The sequence below is a fragment of the Mauremys mutica genome, chromosome 4, assembly GCF_020497125.1.
Source record: "Mauremys mutica isolate MM-2020 ecotype Southern chromosome 4, ASM2049712v1, whole genome shotgun sequence".
NCBI lineage: Eukaryota > Metazoa > Chordata > Testudines > Geoemydidae > Mauremys > Mauremys mutica.
Window position 1 is genome coordinate 88,882,140 of NC_059075.1, and position 14,377 is coordinate 88,896,516.

The 14,377-nt window shown below is 38.3% G+C and overlaps 2 long non-coding RNA genes across 2 annotated transcripts in view; both read left to right on the top strand.

The window, feature by feature from the left end:
• Positions 1–414: 414 nt before the first annotated feature.
• Positions 415–2,854, top strand: LOC123370383. Its single transcript, XR_006579395.1, has 3 exons — positions 415–565; positions 2,405–2,509; positions 2,609–2,854. It is a non-coding gene; the product is annotated as an uncharacterized LOC123370383 (long non-coding RNA).
• Positions 2,855–6,215: 3,361 nt separating this feature from the next.
• Positions 6,216–14,377, top strand: part of LOC123370382 — a 28,784-nt gene continuing 20,622 nt past the window's right edge. The window contains exon 1 of the long non-coding RNA XR_006579394.1: positions 6,216–7,604. This is a non-coding gene — a long non-coding RNA (uncharacterized LOC123370382). The remainder of the gene's footprint in view (positions 7,605–14,377) is intronic.

Sequence of the window (14,377 nt, forward strand, 5' to 3'; positions counted from 1 at the left end):
GAATCCAATTTCTTTTTCTGGTAAGGCAATTGTAAACCCCAGCATTTGCCCTAGAAAGCTGAACCAAGGAGCAAACAATTAACTGCATCATGGCAAACCTGCAACTATTATATGTTGGAAGCACATGTGTTATAAAAATATGCTATGCCTAACTGGTTTAAGGGACTAAGAGGTTCCATCCCTATAATCCTGCATAACTCTCCTTATAAATCAGACCCCACAGAGCATAACACACACCCCCCAAAAAGTGAAGGCTCTAAAAATCAGTGATTGCGCTCAGTATCTCTCATACATGTTAGATATACATATCACTTTAGTATTTAGGATCTGCACCCTCTGTTTGGTACACTATTCTCAGGAACTATCACCCTGCAATAGAAACTGGCATTCAAGCTGGTATAAGTTTTACTAACGTTTTCAGTATTTACATGTTTGTTTTATTTTTCATTATATAGCAATCATTTGATCATTTTTATTAAAATGATGCAAGCCTGAAAGACTGATATTTGCCATCATTCTCATCTCTAGAGAACTCTTTGCAGCTCCGGTAAATTGGACCTAAAAGGTAAATGGTATTATAGTGTTAATTTCAAAGTGAATTATTCAAAAAGTGCTCCATATGTCAGCAAGCATCATTTTGTGGAACTATATTAATGTCTTCCTTAAATACAGTTCACCCTTTTTAAAAGCTGTTTTATAGATCCAGGAAATATGTCTGGTATGAAGAAGTGCTTATTGTAAAGGATGTTTTAGTAGTTGGGTTCAATTAATGAGAAAGCCAGGATGTAGCCTTGTCTCAGGAATAGCTTAATAGCAATAACACAGGGCACTGGAATTCTCACACTTTCAGGTACTGTGTGGTTATTTATTTAAGATTGCTGACTTGCCCAATACAGAACATTTATTTTGGGTCCAAAGAACAATGCTTCCTTTTGATGGGCTTATCAGCAAGGAGCTAAGAAACAGAAACAGAAACAAACCTGTTGCTTTTCAGCAGAGTTGTCTGAAGATAAGCAGTACCCCCAATTTTCATCATCACCCAAAATGACTAGTGAAGAAAAGCCAAACAAACTATCTTTTAATGAGTAGGAGGCCAGGCCCTAAAGCTCCATTTTCACTGTTCAGGAACAACATCCACCTACCTTATAAAGGTTTCTTATATTCAGAGGCTTGCAAGAAGATTTATAGCAACTCCTTAGGTTTTTCCATACTGACAGCATTTACTGGCACTTCTAAATGATGGGACAAAAGTTAGCTTTGGTTTCATGACAGTGTGCACACTTTGAAAATGTAAAGCAGTATGCAAATGCTAAGCTTTATTAATAATAAATCCAGTTTTCTAGAGTTCTGTTACTCAGTTCAAGGGAATCAGATTGGGGGTCATTTGTGTTGTACACCCCCTTAGGGGCACTCTATATAGCTGACGATTAGAAAGCCAAAAATATGAAGAGGGTTTTAAAATGCATTCAAGATGGATGTGCCTTGATCATCTTTTAAGAGATAATGGCTGTATCTAACATGATTTAGATAATGGAATAGTTTAGAAGCCTCTGTCAATATTGGGGCCCCATTGGGTTGGGCACTGTTCAAACACAAGACAGTCCCAGATCTTACAGGGTACAGCAATAACAATCTTGTGGCAGAGGGGGAACTGAGACACAGGGAAATGACATTACTTGGCTAAGGTCCACAAGAAGCCTATGGCAAACCTGAGAACTGAACCCATCTCTTCTGAGTCAGTACCTTAGCCACAAAACTGTTTTATCTTAATCTACACTGGCCTTTTCTCCTTGAAATGCCCACCACTTCTACCACACATGCAGATCCACTGGTGGTAGCAATAATGCAAGCACTGACTTCAGGTGTTTTAACCACTGTGTTGTCTAAGCCTTGCTCAGTGTTATTTGTATTATGGTAGCACTAGAGGGCCCTAAATTGGGATCACAGTTCCATTTCGCTAGGCATGCTGCAAACAGAGTAAAAGATACTTTTGAATGACTAACAGCAGCAGGAGCACAGAGAGCACCTGCTCTGTTCCTGTGCCCAGTGCCATTGCACCACCCCTCTGCTGGGAAGAGCAATTGCAAGGGAAATCCTGCTCGGTCCCTGCTTCCCTGGACTTCGAGCATGCTCACAGATGACAAAAATGTCCAGAGAATTTAGCTGTCAAACTCTAACATGTCTCTCCTGCACATGTGCAAACTGAGATTTTTTTGAGCCTTATCAATTGGACAAATTTGAACAGATTTTTCGTGGGGACAGCCAAAGACAGATCCCTAACACCAGGGTGACCCCACTGCCAAACTTCAAATCTAAAGCAGGAAGGTACTAGAGCTTCTCAATTAAACAGTTGTATGAATTTTTAATGTGTGAAACAGTGTATTTTTTCCTGCCTTCATTCCAGGAACCAGCTGAACTGTATTTCTTGAAACATTCCAAACAATTTGAGCCTGAGGCAGACACCCGGCATGCAAAATTTTGGCATGAGCGATTACATTTTGGCAAAGCTGTAAGCAACTGAAAACAAGGGCTTACAATTGGAAGTGACAGGCTATTGGTGTTGCTATTAGCTCCATCTAAAATATCTCTATCTTTATTACAATTTCAGGGAGTAAACCAGTAAAACGGGCAGGAATGGTTCATAGAAAGTAAACCATGGAAGGTGAGCTAACCAACCAAAGTAAGACTTGAGGAGGGATTTGAAAGCTAGAAAGATTGCAGAGTGCTTTCAATCAGGAGAGTAGAGTGTGTGAGGCTGTGTACTGTTATAATCCACATGGACAGCTTCTCATACTGGAATGAGCATACTGGTAAGTGCAACACTTGGTTTGCCATCTATAATGCAGATAGCTGGATTTTGTAATTAAGAACATAAGAATGGCCATATTGGGTCATACCAAAGTTCTATCTAGCCCAGTATCCTGTCTTCAGACAGTGGCCAATGCCAAGTGCCCCAGAGGGAATGAGCAGAAGAGGTAATTGTCAAGTGATCCATCTCTGTTGCCCATTCCCAGCTTCTGGCAACAAAATTAGTCGCTGTGTAATTGCTACCCATGCAAACCAGTGGGGCCAGGCTGAAAATGGGTGACTGACATGCATGGAAATAGATTGTATAGTTAAAACAGGTTTAAGTGAAGCTCACAGTAATTTAAAATATCATTTGATAGGATGAACTTCCAATGAGATTATGATCTGGTGGACTATTGAAAGTGTGAAATAAAATCTTAGAAGTTGTACCTCGGTACTGTGAATAGCTGCCAAGGGAGGGCAAGATATTATATAAAACTTTAGGCTTCTATGCCTGACCAATTTCAGCATATCCAACAAAACAAGAAATTTATTTATGAAGGCAAATTTAATCAAAAATCCAGCCTTGTAAAATCTTCCTAAAATCCCACAAAAAAAGTGTGTGTAAACCTCTCCATTGACCAAAAGTCAATAAGTCTGCATGATCATACATTTAATCCACTCTTTTGAAAGACAGCAGTAATGTGTATCATACTTAGTCACTAACATTCGAATATTACTTGCAAGTACGTCTGTCAAGCGATTAAAAAAATTAATCATGATTAACCATGTGATTAAAAAAATGAATCACGATTAATCGTGTGAGTAATTGCACTGTTAAACAATAATGGAAAAATATTTATTTAAATAATTGTGGATGTTTTCTACATTTTTAAATATATTGATTTCAATTTCAATTCATTCAAAATAAAACAATGTAAAACTTTAGAACCTACAAGTCCACTCAGTCCACTCAGTCCTACTTCAGCCAATTGCTCAGACAAACAAGTTTGGTTACAATTTGCAGGAGATAATGCTGCCCACGTCTTGTTTACAATGTCACCTGAAGGTGAGAACAGGCATTTGAATGACACTGTTGTAGCCAACATCACAAGCTATTTATGTGCCAGATGCATTAAAGATTCATATGTCCCTTCATGCTTCAATCACCACTCCAGCATATATGCGTCCATGCTGATGACGGGTTCTGCTCAATAACGATCCAAAGCAGAGTGGACCGATGCATGTTCATTTTCATCATCATGAGTCAGATGCCACCAGCAGAAGGTTAATATTCTTTTTTGGTGGTTCAGGTTCTGTAGTTTCTGCATCGGAATGTGGCTTTTTAAAGACATCTGAAAGCATTCTCCACACCTCGTCCCTCTCAGTTTTTGGAAGACACTTCAGATTCTTAAATCTTGGGTTGAGTGGTGTATCTATCCTTAGAAATCTCACACTGGTACCTTCTTTGCATTTTGTCAAATCTGCCGTGAAAGTGTTCTTAAAATGAACATGTGCTGGGTCATCATTCGAGACTGCTATAACATGAAATATATGGCAGAATGCAGGTAAAACAGAACAGGAGACGTACAAATCTCCCCTAAGGAGTTCAGTCACAAATTTAATTAACATATTATTTAACGAGCATCATCAGCATGGAAGCATGTCCTTTGGAATGGTGGCTGAAGCATGAAGGGGCATATGAAAGTTTAGCATACCTGGCACGTAAATACCTTGCAACACCAGCTACAAAAGTGCCATGCAAATGCTTGTTCTCACTTTCAGGTGACATTGTAAATAAGAAGCAGTCAGCAGTATCACCCGTAAATGTAAACAAACTTGTTTGTCTTAGCAATTGGCTGAACAAGAAATAGGACTGAGTGGACTTGTAGGCTCTAAAGTTTTACATTGGGGTTTTTTTTCAGTGCAGTAATGTGACCAAAAAAAAATAAATCTACATTTTTAAGTTACATTTTCATGATAAAGAGATTGCACTACAGTACTTGTATGAGGTGAATTAAAAATACTATTTCTTTTATTATTTTTATAGTGCAAATATTTGTAATAAAAATAATAATATAAAGTGAGCACTATACACTTTGTATTCTGTTGTAATAGAAATCAATATATTTGAAAATGTAGAAAAACATCCAAAAATATGTAATAAATTTAAATTGGTATTCTATTGTTTAACAATGCGATTAATCACGATTAATTTTTTTAATCATCATTTTTTTTTTAGTTAATCACGTGAGTCTTGTGATTAATCGACACCCCTACTGGTAAGTATGCCAACCTTAATGGAACAGTGCTACAGAAGGACCTTGAGGACTTTGCTATAGATTTCTTTATAAACCAGTCTATTTCATTCTGTAGCAGGGATATAATTATCTCAATTAAATTCCATAGGATGGTTTTAAAATTCTGTAGAAAGAAGGCTTGAGTCACCCCTGTCTTTGTGCTCCCATCAGCAAAAGGACCTAGTTCCTAGTCATTCATCATTCTCATCCTGCCTGATCCCAGCATAACTTACATCACGTCAGTATGGTCCCTTACTGATTTTCACTCCATCCCCCAACATGCTCACTTATTCCCCCAGCATGCCATCTATGCCAACATGGTCATGAGCAGCTGGAGTAGGAGCCATATCTAGTGGCTTTAGGCCAGCAATGTGTTTTCCTCTGCCAGACAAATCCTCTGCTGGTGAATTGCAGCCAAAATCTGGCCCCTTTACACTGCCTGAGTATCACAAAGAGGTCAGTAAATAATACGGAATCTAGTCAAATATCTCAGTATCTATTAAATTCTATAGGACTTCAGAGTAATTTTTCTAGAACCTTATTGATTTCATCCCTATTAAATTTTATAGGATTTTTCCATAAGGGAAATACATTCAATTTATTTACCATTGTCTCTACCAAAACAACAACAAACCCACACTAGTATTTTCCCCTCAGCTTGATATTAAATGAAATCCATGCCTGGAATTATCAATCAGCGTCAGAGGTTTCACCAGTTACTCTTGCAGCAGGCTTTTATTTTTTATTCAAAGAAGAGTAGATAAAAGTAAACCCAAAGAAGAAAAACATGCTGTGGTCCTATTTTCTATGATCTTCCTCCCTGTCCAATAAAATAAATCAACTGCCTGCCATGTGGTGTGTTCTGCAGTTGATCAGCAGTGGTACATACAGCTCTGGATACTCTGCACAAAACAGGGCTTTATCTTGGACGTACTAGCTAGTCACCAATTATTGTGCGGGAAGTGTTAACGTGAATGGCAGTAAATCCTCTGTCATCACAGGCTGAGTACTCAAGCCAAAGCCATTGTTGCTTTCCTGTGTGATCCACTGAGTTGCTGATAAATTTTCAGTTCTCCAGAGCTGGGGAAATCTAGGGTGAGCACTCTTTTCTCTGGAACTAAATGGAAAAAGGTGGTCCACAAACTGAACATCTTATTAGCTCCGTAAGAGTTTGTGATCTGTGCACATGAGGTAGTGGGAGGGAGAGAGGGGAATGGGTCTTTGGTGATCTTGGGAAAGGTGTCAGCTGGTTTGCTCATACTGGCATATTTCATTTGATGCCCCGTTGCTTGCAGAGGTGTGGTCAGTGCCTTAATTCACCACTTTATTGCAAACTCTTGGACAGACTGATGAATACTAACAAAATATATGCGCTCTTTGGAGTGTGTGCTACAATCAGTAGGATGTGATCTTGCTCTCTGGCTAGACCCCTTCCTTTTTGTTTTGTTTATTTGTTTACCATTTTTTGGAAGGTTGCACACCTCATCTCACTTCATTATTCTCCTCTAGCTCATCAGTTTCTGATTCAGAGCATGGACATATTTACAGGATATGGACTGCTATTAGGAATTCTGTCACATTAGTTTTTTTAGCTAGATCTTATCTTTCAATGTAAGAATAACTTGTCACTGATATTAGCCAATGCTATCCTGCTACCTTTGTCAGACTAGCAACCAATGGAATATTGTGCATTACAGTATATTCCAAGCGGTGGCTATGCCAGTTCTAGATTCAATCTGTCTTCATATGGAAGTCTCTCCATGCCTCTATCATTTTCATCATCCACCTCCGAACCCTTTCTATTTCAGTTATATCTTTCTTCAGGTAGAGTTCCCAGAAATGAAAATGGTATTCCAAGTGAGGGGAAACATTGCTTTAAAAGTGGCATTATATTCTCAAGTATTAAATTTTATGCCATACTTTATACACATCCTATCTTTGCTTGCTTTTTTGGCTACTGCTATACATTGACCAGAGGTTTTCACTGAATTTCCCCCAACAACACAAGTCTTTTTCCTTAGTGGTTACAACTAATTAATTTGGAACCCAATTCAAAATTATTTCTTCCAGTGTGCATTACCATAATTATCAACAATGAATTCAGCTGCCATTTTGCTGCCCATTCACCTAGCTTTGTTAGGTCCCTCTGAATTTCCTTACAGTTTTTTTTAAGTCTGAAGTCACCTCTTCTGTGATGTATGCCATCTCATCAAACACCTGCTTTTCCAGATTACTAATAAGCATATTAAACAACAGTCCTAGTGGGGAATTGTGAGTCTACCTACTATTAGCCTTTTGAAATGTTGAAAATTTACCCTTTTTGCTACTCCTTGGTTTGTATATTATCCTGTTTGAAAATGGAATTACTCTACCTCTCATCCTATGTTTGCTTAGCTTTGTTAATATTCTATTGTGAACTGTCAAAGAATTTCTGAAAAATCCAAATAAAATGTCAGTTGATTTTCCTTAATCTACAGCTTTGTTCATGAGATCAGAAGATTCTAATAGATTAAAGAGGTACAATTTTCCTTCACAGAAGCCATACTGGTTCATTTCTATCATAGCATGTTTATCAAGGTGTTTTATAAATCTATTTAATTATTGTTTTGACCAGTTTTCCACTAACTGAAATAAGGAGTACTAATCTGCAATTTGAAAAGGTCACCTCTAGTCTTTACAAAAAGATATCAATAGGTGCAGCATTTGCTACCTTCCAAAATAAATACATGTATTCACTGTATGAATACAGTAGCCAATGTTTATAATAATATTTTTGTTAGCAGTTCAGTCACTTCATATCTACACTCTTTCAGAATGCTTGAATGTGTACAACCCCGTTCTGTTGTACTGCTTCTCTTTAATTTATTCATTTGTTCCAAAATGTCCACATTCAACATCTCAGTCCCTGACAATAACCAGAGTACATCACCAGGGGAGAGACTTATATAAATGCATCATTTAGTTCTCTGCAGTCTTCCTTAATTACTCCCTTTATTACTTGGTAGTCCATCTGATACACCAATTCTCTCCTACCTTTTCCTGATATAATGAAATAAGAAATTGTTTAGTGTATGTTTTTGGCTATTGGCTCTTAACCCTCCCAATTTCCACCTTACGTTTTCACTTGCCATTGTTTAGACCCTTTAATTTGGCCTTACTATTTGGCTCAAATAGCCTCTTACAATTTGTCATTTAACCGTACTGGGTGCTTCTTTGCCTTCCTACTCTTCTTTTTTTATTTAGGTGCATACATCTCTTCTGGGATTCTATGACAGCACATATGCTTGTGTTCTTCACTCTACTTCGTTATCCAAGCACTTCTGAATGTTTTCCATCCAGCTTTTCCTTTGCTGTCCTTTGTGCCTTTTTTCTCCAGCACCACCAGCATGGCCAGTTGGTCTCTACTTCCTGATATAAATCCAAAAAATTCCAATTTTAACGTTTTTGATCTTTCCCAACACAACACTCTTCACTCTCCTTCACACTGATTTCTACCTATTTTTTAATGACACTCCATCAGTGACAGCCCTACATTTCCAAACACCCTCATCTGCTGCTTTTAGGATTTGAGTTTCACACCCACAGATAACAATCTTCAAAGAGAGATTAACCCAAAGTAATAAACTCTGGGGAACAGGCCATTCCAAGTCTCTGCTCCCTCCCCCTTCTACGGTAATGAACTCTTTGAAGCGATGCTAAGCATACATCAGAAATTACAAAAGAGCTCATGATGTATATGGTTATGATTGAATGTTTTCAATAGGGAGGGGTGGAGTCAATGTAGGGAGCATATCACATTAAATCAAAAATCAGTGAGTTCTCCCATCCATCTCCAAAAAAGACAAATAACTACTAACATCAATCATTATGGCTTCAAGATGAAAAAAAAAATCCATACTGCTTCTAAGCAGTACCTACCATCCAAAACCAATATTATATCCAAAGGATTAGGGAGAGTTCCTAAAATGTATTCCAGACACAATCATAATGAATCTCCAGATCCATTCAGCACAGTTCATGAACAAAAATAATTATAGTCTAAAGTTACATTTAATTAGAAATGTTCTTTGTTTCCTAAATGGGCTGACCACATAAGGGTTATATAATATACAATTAATGTATTTTTTTCTATCAAGCTTATATTAAATTCAGTAACAGAGACCCAAAGATTTAAGACTCATTGCTATTAGGTAAGACAATCCAAAGTCTTAAAAGTCTGTGTTGTAATCAGGCCAGACAGAAAAAGTGTAGTGTTGTTGTTTAAATGTTTTGGTGGTTTTCCCTGACAAAATTTGATCTATACGGACTTTTAACTCAATAGGTTACATGAGCAGAACACTTAATGAAAGTGTTAATTAAAATAGACTGGAATGTGAATTGCATTGGATATTATATGTTATTTTGTCCTATTCAGTTTCAGCACCTAAAGTTACCAATAGGTGGCAGAAAATAAATAAAATTAAATTTGCACATTTTAATAATGATTTAAATACAAGCATCCCCTCCTTATTCCTCCCACATCTGCCTGGAATTAGAAGTAGGGAAGAAAATATTTGTGAAGGTAAAGGATTACTTGCTAGGATTTACCTTATTTTTTAATAATTTCAGCAATTTCCCTGGAGCGTGTGAAAAAGTCCATCGTGCAAATGATTTGATCCTTGCTATTGCTTTTATAACAAGCCATAAGCCTGCAACCTATTGAGGCATTTACTCTGCTGCATGTTCTAGGATCCAATTCTTTTACTGTCTGTTCACAAACAACATTCCTGTATATTGACAGCATTTCATACCTCCAGAATGTGAACAAAACCTGTAAATTCTGAGCAATTAGCTGAGAACTGTCTTCAAACTGTCAGTAGATTTGTTAGAGAGAGGATTTTCTAAATTTCCTGAAAAGAGACAACTAAAGAGATTTTTAAAAAATTAGGTTTTGTCCTATAGTGTCTCTAAAATTACAAAGAAGTCTTAGAAGACATGAACTGCATTTAAGGATCAGAATACCACCACCATCAGAATATAAAACTCAACATGTGTATCAAACAGAATACCAGTCCAAATTCTCCACGGACTTCTGCCCACTTACATCAGCAATGAGTTCTAGGAAATTTGTTAAGAGGGATACTTACTGGTAACCTAACTGGAGGCCTTAGTAGTTACAATTTGTTTCTAAAAAGAAAGTAATTTATATGATGATGCTAATTAAGCAGGTGAAAAAATAACTTGATGGAAGAGGCAGCAAGCACCACATTCTTCTTTTCATTAGTGATATTGTCACAAAATACAATTGCACCATTAAAGATCTGATCTAGCTAAATAATTTATTAGGCCTGTACAAAAGCAATTAAGGCAGCATTACCAATTAGATGGCTTTTTTCAGGTTAAATTGCTCATGATATTTTAAGGGTGAAAAAAATTGTCTGAGTTGCTTGCACCGCACTAGAATGGTCATCCCTCAAAACGTACAGAAATCAGTTTTAGTTCAGCTAGGCCTTCAGAAGACAGATGCAAAACATAGCTGAACTATCTCAAACACTTGTGCCTATAAATCTGGGCTAAGAATCTTGCAGAAAAGACTAATTTAAGATTTCTAGCCTAGGCGTACAATACAGTGAGACTAGTCTAGTGCATTTTTTACTAGCAGATAACTCTCCAGTGATGCCATTGTAACATCACCACCACAACTTGTTAGCAGGTTTTAATCCCAAGGTTTTAAGCACCAAAGTACAGACCTCTAGAAGGAATACCTCTGTCATCTTATAATAGTAGACGAATCATATTCCATGAGGAACAATCACTAAACAGGGAACATGACACACACAGCCAGCCATGCAGAAGTGGAAAAAAAAATGGATTGGAACATTTTAGAAGTGATTCGGTTTTGGTCTTAAAAAGGCAAAGGGTCACATTTAAGTCTTACTAGCTTCCATCTTGAGGAGAGGCCCTCTCTGCTGTTGCCCCATTGCTGACCTAATGGACACTGCAGCTGTTAAATGGATTCCATTTCCATTCCTGCTCCTACAGCCTTTTTAAAAAAATTTAATATGAAGAGAGTTTTCTTGCCAGAGGATTTTTTTCCCCAAACTCTCACTATGCTACTACACATATGAAAAAGAAAACAAATAGGATATATAACATCACTAAGAGTGTGATGAAATAATGCCAGGAGATTTTCTCTGCCTGGCTTTGTGTTCATTCAAGGACCCAAAGCCAAGTAAATGTCAGGCAGTTAGGGCTAAATCATCTCTCAGGAGAGGAGGGGATAAATAATATGCAAACACCATCCAAAAGTGACCACTGAACACAGAAGGGAGGAACCTAAGAAACACAGCACCTCTCCCTATCCCTAAATGTCTCCATGTGACACACAAGCATTTAGGGGTTGAATGTTATGGGAAGGTGACTAGGTCAGAGAGGGGCAGATCTAGAAGAAAGCCACCCCACTAGACAAATTAGAGGATTGGGCCAAAAGAAACCTGATGAGGTTTAACAAGGACAAGTGCAGAGTCCTGCACTTAGGACGGAAGAATCCCATTCACTGTTACAGACTGGGGACCAAATGGCTAGGAAGCAGTTCTGCAGAAAAGGACCTAGGGGTTACAGTGGACTAGAAGCTGGATATGAGTCAACAGTGTGTCCTTGTTGCCAAGAAGGCTAACGGCATTTTGGGCTGTATAAGTAGGGGCATTGCCAGCAGATCGAGGGATGTGATCATTCCCCTCTATTCAACATTGGTGAGGCCTCATTTGGAGTACTGTGTCCAGTTTTGGGCCCCACACTACAAGAAGGATGTGGAAAAATTGGAAAGAGTCCAGCGGAGGGCAACAAAAATGATTAGGGGGCTGGAGCACATGACTTATGAGGAGAGGCTGAGGGAACTGGGATTGTTTAGTCTGAAGAAGAGAAGAATGAGGGGGGATTTGATAGCTGCTTTCAACTACCTGAAAGGGGGTTCCAAAGAGGATGGATCTAGACTGTTCTCAGTGGTACCTGGTGACAGAACAAGAAGTAATGGTCTCAAGTTGCAATGTGGGAGATTTAGGTTGGATATTAGGAAAAGCTTTTTCACTAGGAAGGTGGTGAAACACTGGAATGGGTTACCTGGGGAGGTGGTGGAATCTCCTTCCTTAGCAGTTTTTAAGGTCAGGCTTGACAAAGCCCTGGCTGGGATGACTTAGTTGGGTTTGGTCCTGCTTTGAGCAGGGGGTTGGACTAGATGACCTCCTGAGGTCCCTTCCAACCCTGATATTCTATGATTCTATCATCCCCTACAAAACAATGGAAATTTCAACAGGATTTCTCTAGTATTAATATTCAGGCTGTACCTTTTATGGACAGTATCTTCTGCCTAAGAGATCAATCCCTCCTCTCAGATAGGACAGCGAGGTGGGAACTATGGCTTCTCCAAAGGGGTTAATCAGCTTTTAGGTTGAGCAGGTTCAAACTATGCTTTGGAATATTAATTCTGAGAAGGATCATCAAACCTGCCTCATTTTCAGACATTGCTGTCACAAAGAATAATATTTAAGACATTAGACTAAACTGGATAGAAATGAACAAGTTCATTTTTTAGCAGCCTTAATAATCTGGATGTTTTTAGTGGCTTATCACTTTAACTAATAAGGTTAAGGCTGCTACAAACTACAATAAGAGAGGCTGGAAACGCCTAGTCTGGGCTGCTTGATAAAATAAGAGTGTACCTTAAGGAAGGACATTTGTCTATTGCTAGTGACTTTTTTGCACCTCCAAAGGTTTCCCCCCACCCCCAGCTCCTGATGTTCTCATCTAATTTCCCAGCCATACTCCTCAGGCCTCAACATCCTTTTACAAGAAATAATGTCACACCTAATTTTTGTAGAGAAAATGCATTATAAGCCCTCTACCTACACACATATCATGGTTTTGAATTCCTAGTCAGAAGGCAAGAGAGTTGCAATGCATTTGGCCAATGGAATTTAAGCATGTATGGGCCAGGTCTACACTAGAAAAGGTTATACTGATATAACTATGCCAGCAATCCCTGCTGGTTTATATGCAGCTCATACTGGCAAAAAAAAGTGCTTTGTAGAAAGTGCTTTGGTAGTACATCTTATACCAGTTTCCCAAGAGACATAAACTAGACTAGCAAAAGCACTTTTATGTTGGTATAACTGAATCTACGATAAAGCATTTTTGTTGATATAGAAATGTTAAAGAATAATATTTTTTAAAAAAAAAATCACAACCCTAATCGACCTTATTCCATTAACAAAAGTTTCTAGTGTAGCTCTGCCCATGGTGTTTGTTTCAAGCCATTCATATGTGCATTCATTTGCATTGCACTGTACGTATAGATTGATATATTTACATGACAAATAAAAAACCAGAAATTTACACCTTCCATATCTAACCACAATAGGGTGCACTGTTCAACCCATAGTTTGTTCAAAGAACACTTTCCTCCAGTTGGCCAATTGAAATAAGGCCCTACACCCAGTTTGACAGCATTTTTCTCAGTCTATTGGGATGTAACAATGCTTTTTGGATGCTGCAGCTGATCAATTCCAAAATTTCTGGGCAAGTTCTAGGCTTCAATAGGCTGAACCCTATTTATTTTGGTGTAAACAGGAAAATCAGAAAGTGTAAATCACATGGAGCCCCGGGCATCTAGTTAGCAGACCAGTTTCACCTAGGTCTGTGATTGTCTATATAGATCAAACAACTAGTTGATAGCAGCCATTAACACTTTTCATCATCACACTCCCATCTCAACTAGATGTAAGGAGCCCTTGGTGTAGGCAGTGCATGGCCTATATAAGCAACACAGTGAGTGACCCTCTAGTATTTCACCAGCAATACAATTTCCTCCCATTTCTTATATTTTTCAGATAAAACTATGCAAGGCTAAGAAATAGCCTCACTTCATGTTTTGAAACACGAAGAGAGAGATTATTCTCATGTCTATACAACAGAGCCGGAAAAGCCAAAATACTAGCATGAGAGCAAATCAGAAAGGCCCCCTTGCAAGTGCTGATCTGGATAGAAAAGCACCAGCTACCTTCATAATTATACAGAACAGCAGTGCTTAGACAGAGATTCCGATCTCCCGCACCCTAGACAGAGAATCAGAAGTAACTGCACTGAAATCAGTGAGAATTACACCAGTGCAGAAAGCAGTGCAAGATCAGAATCAGATGTATTGAGCAAAGGAAAGAGGCACAAAGAAAGGAAATGTGGCTGCTGCTTTTTCACTATTTGTGTAACTGTGCCAGTCAAGATCAAGGCTGTACTGTACTAGTGTCTCTGGGTATGTC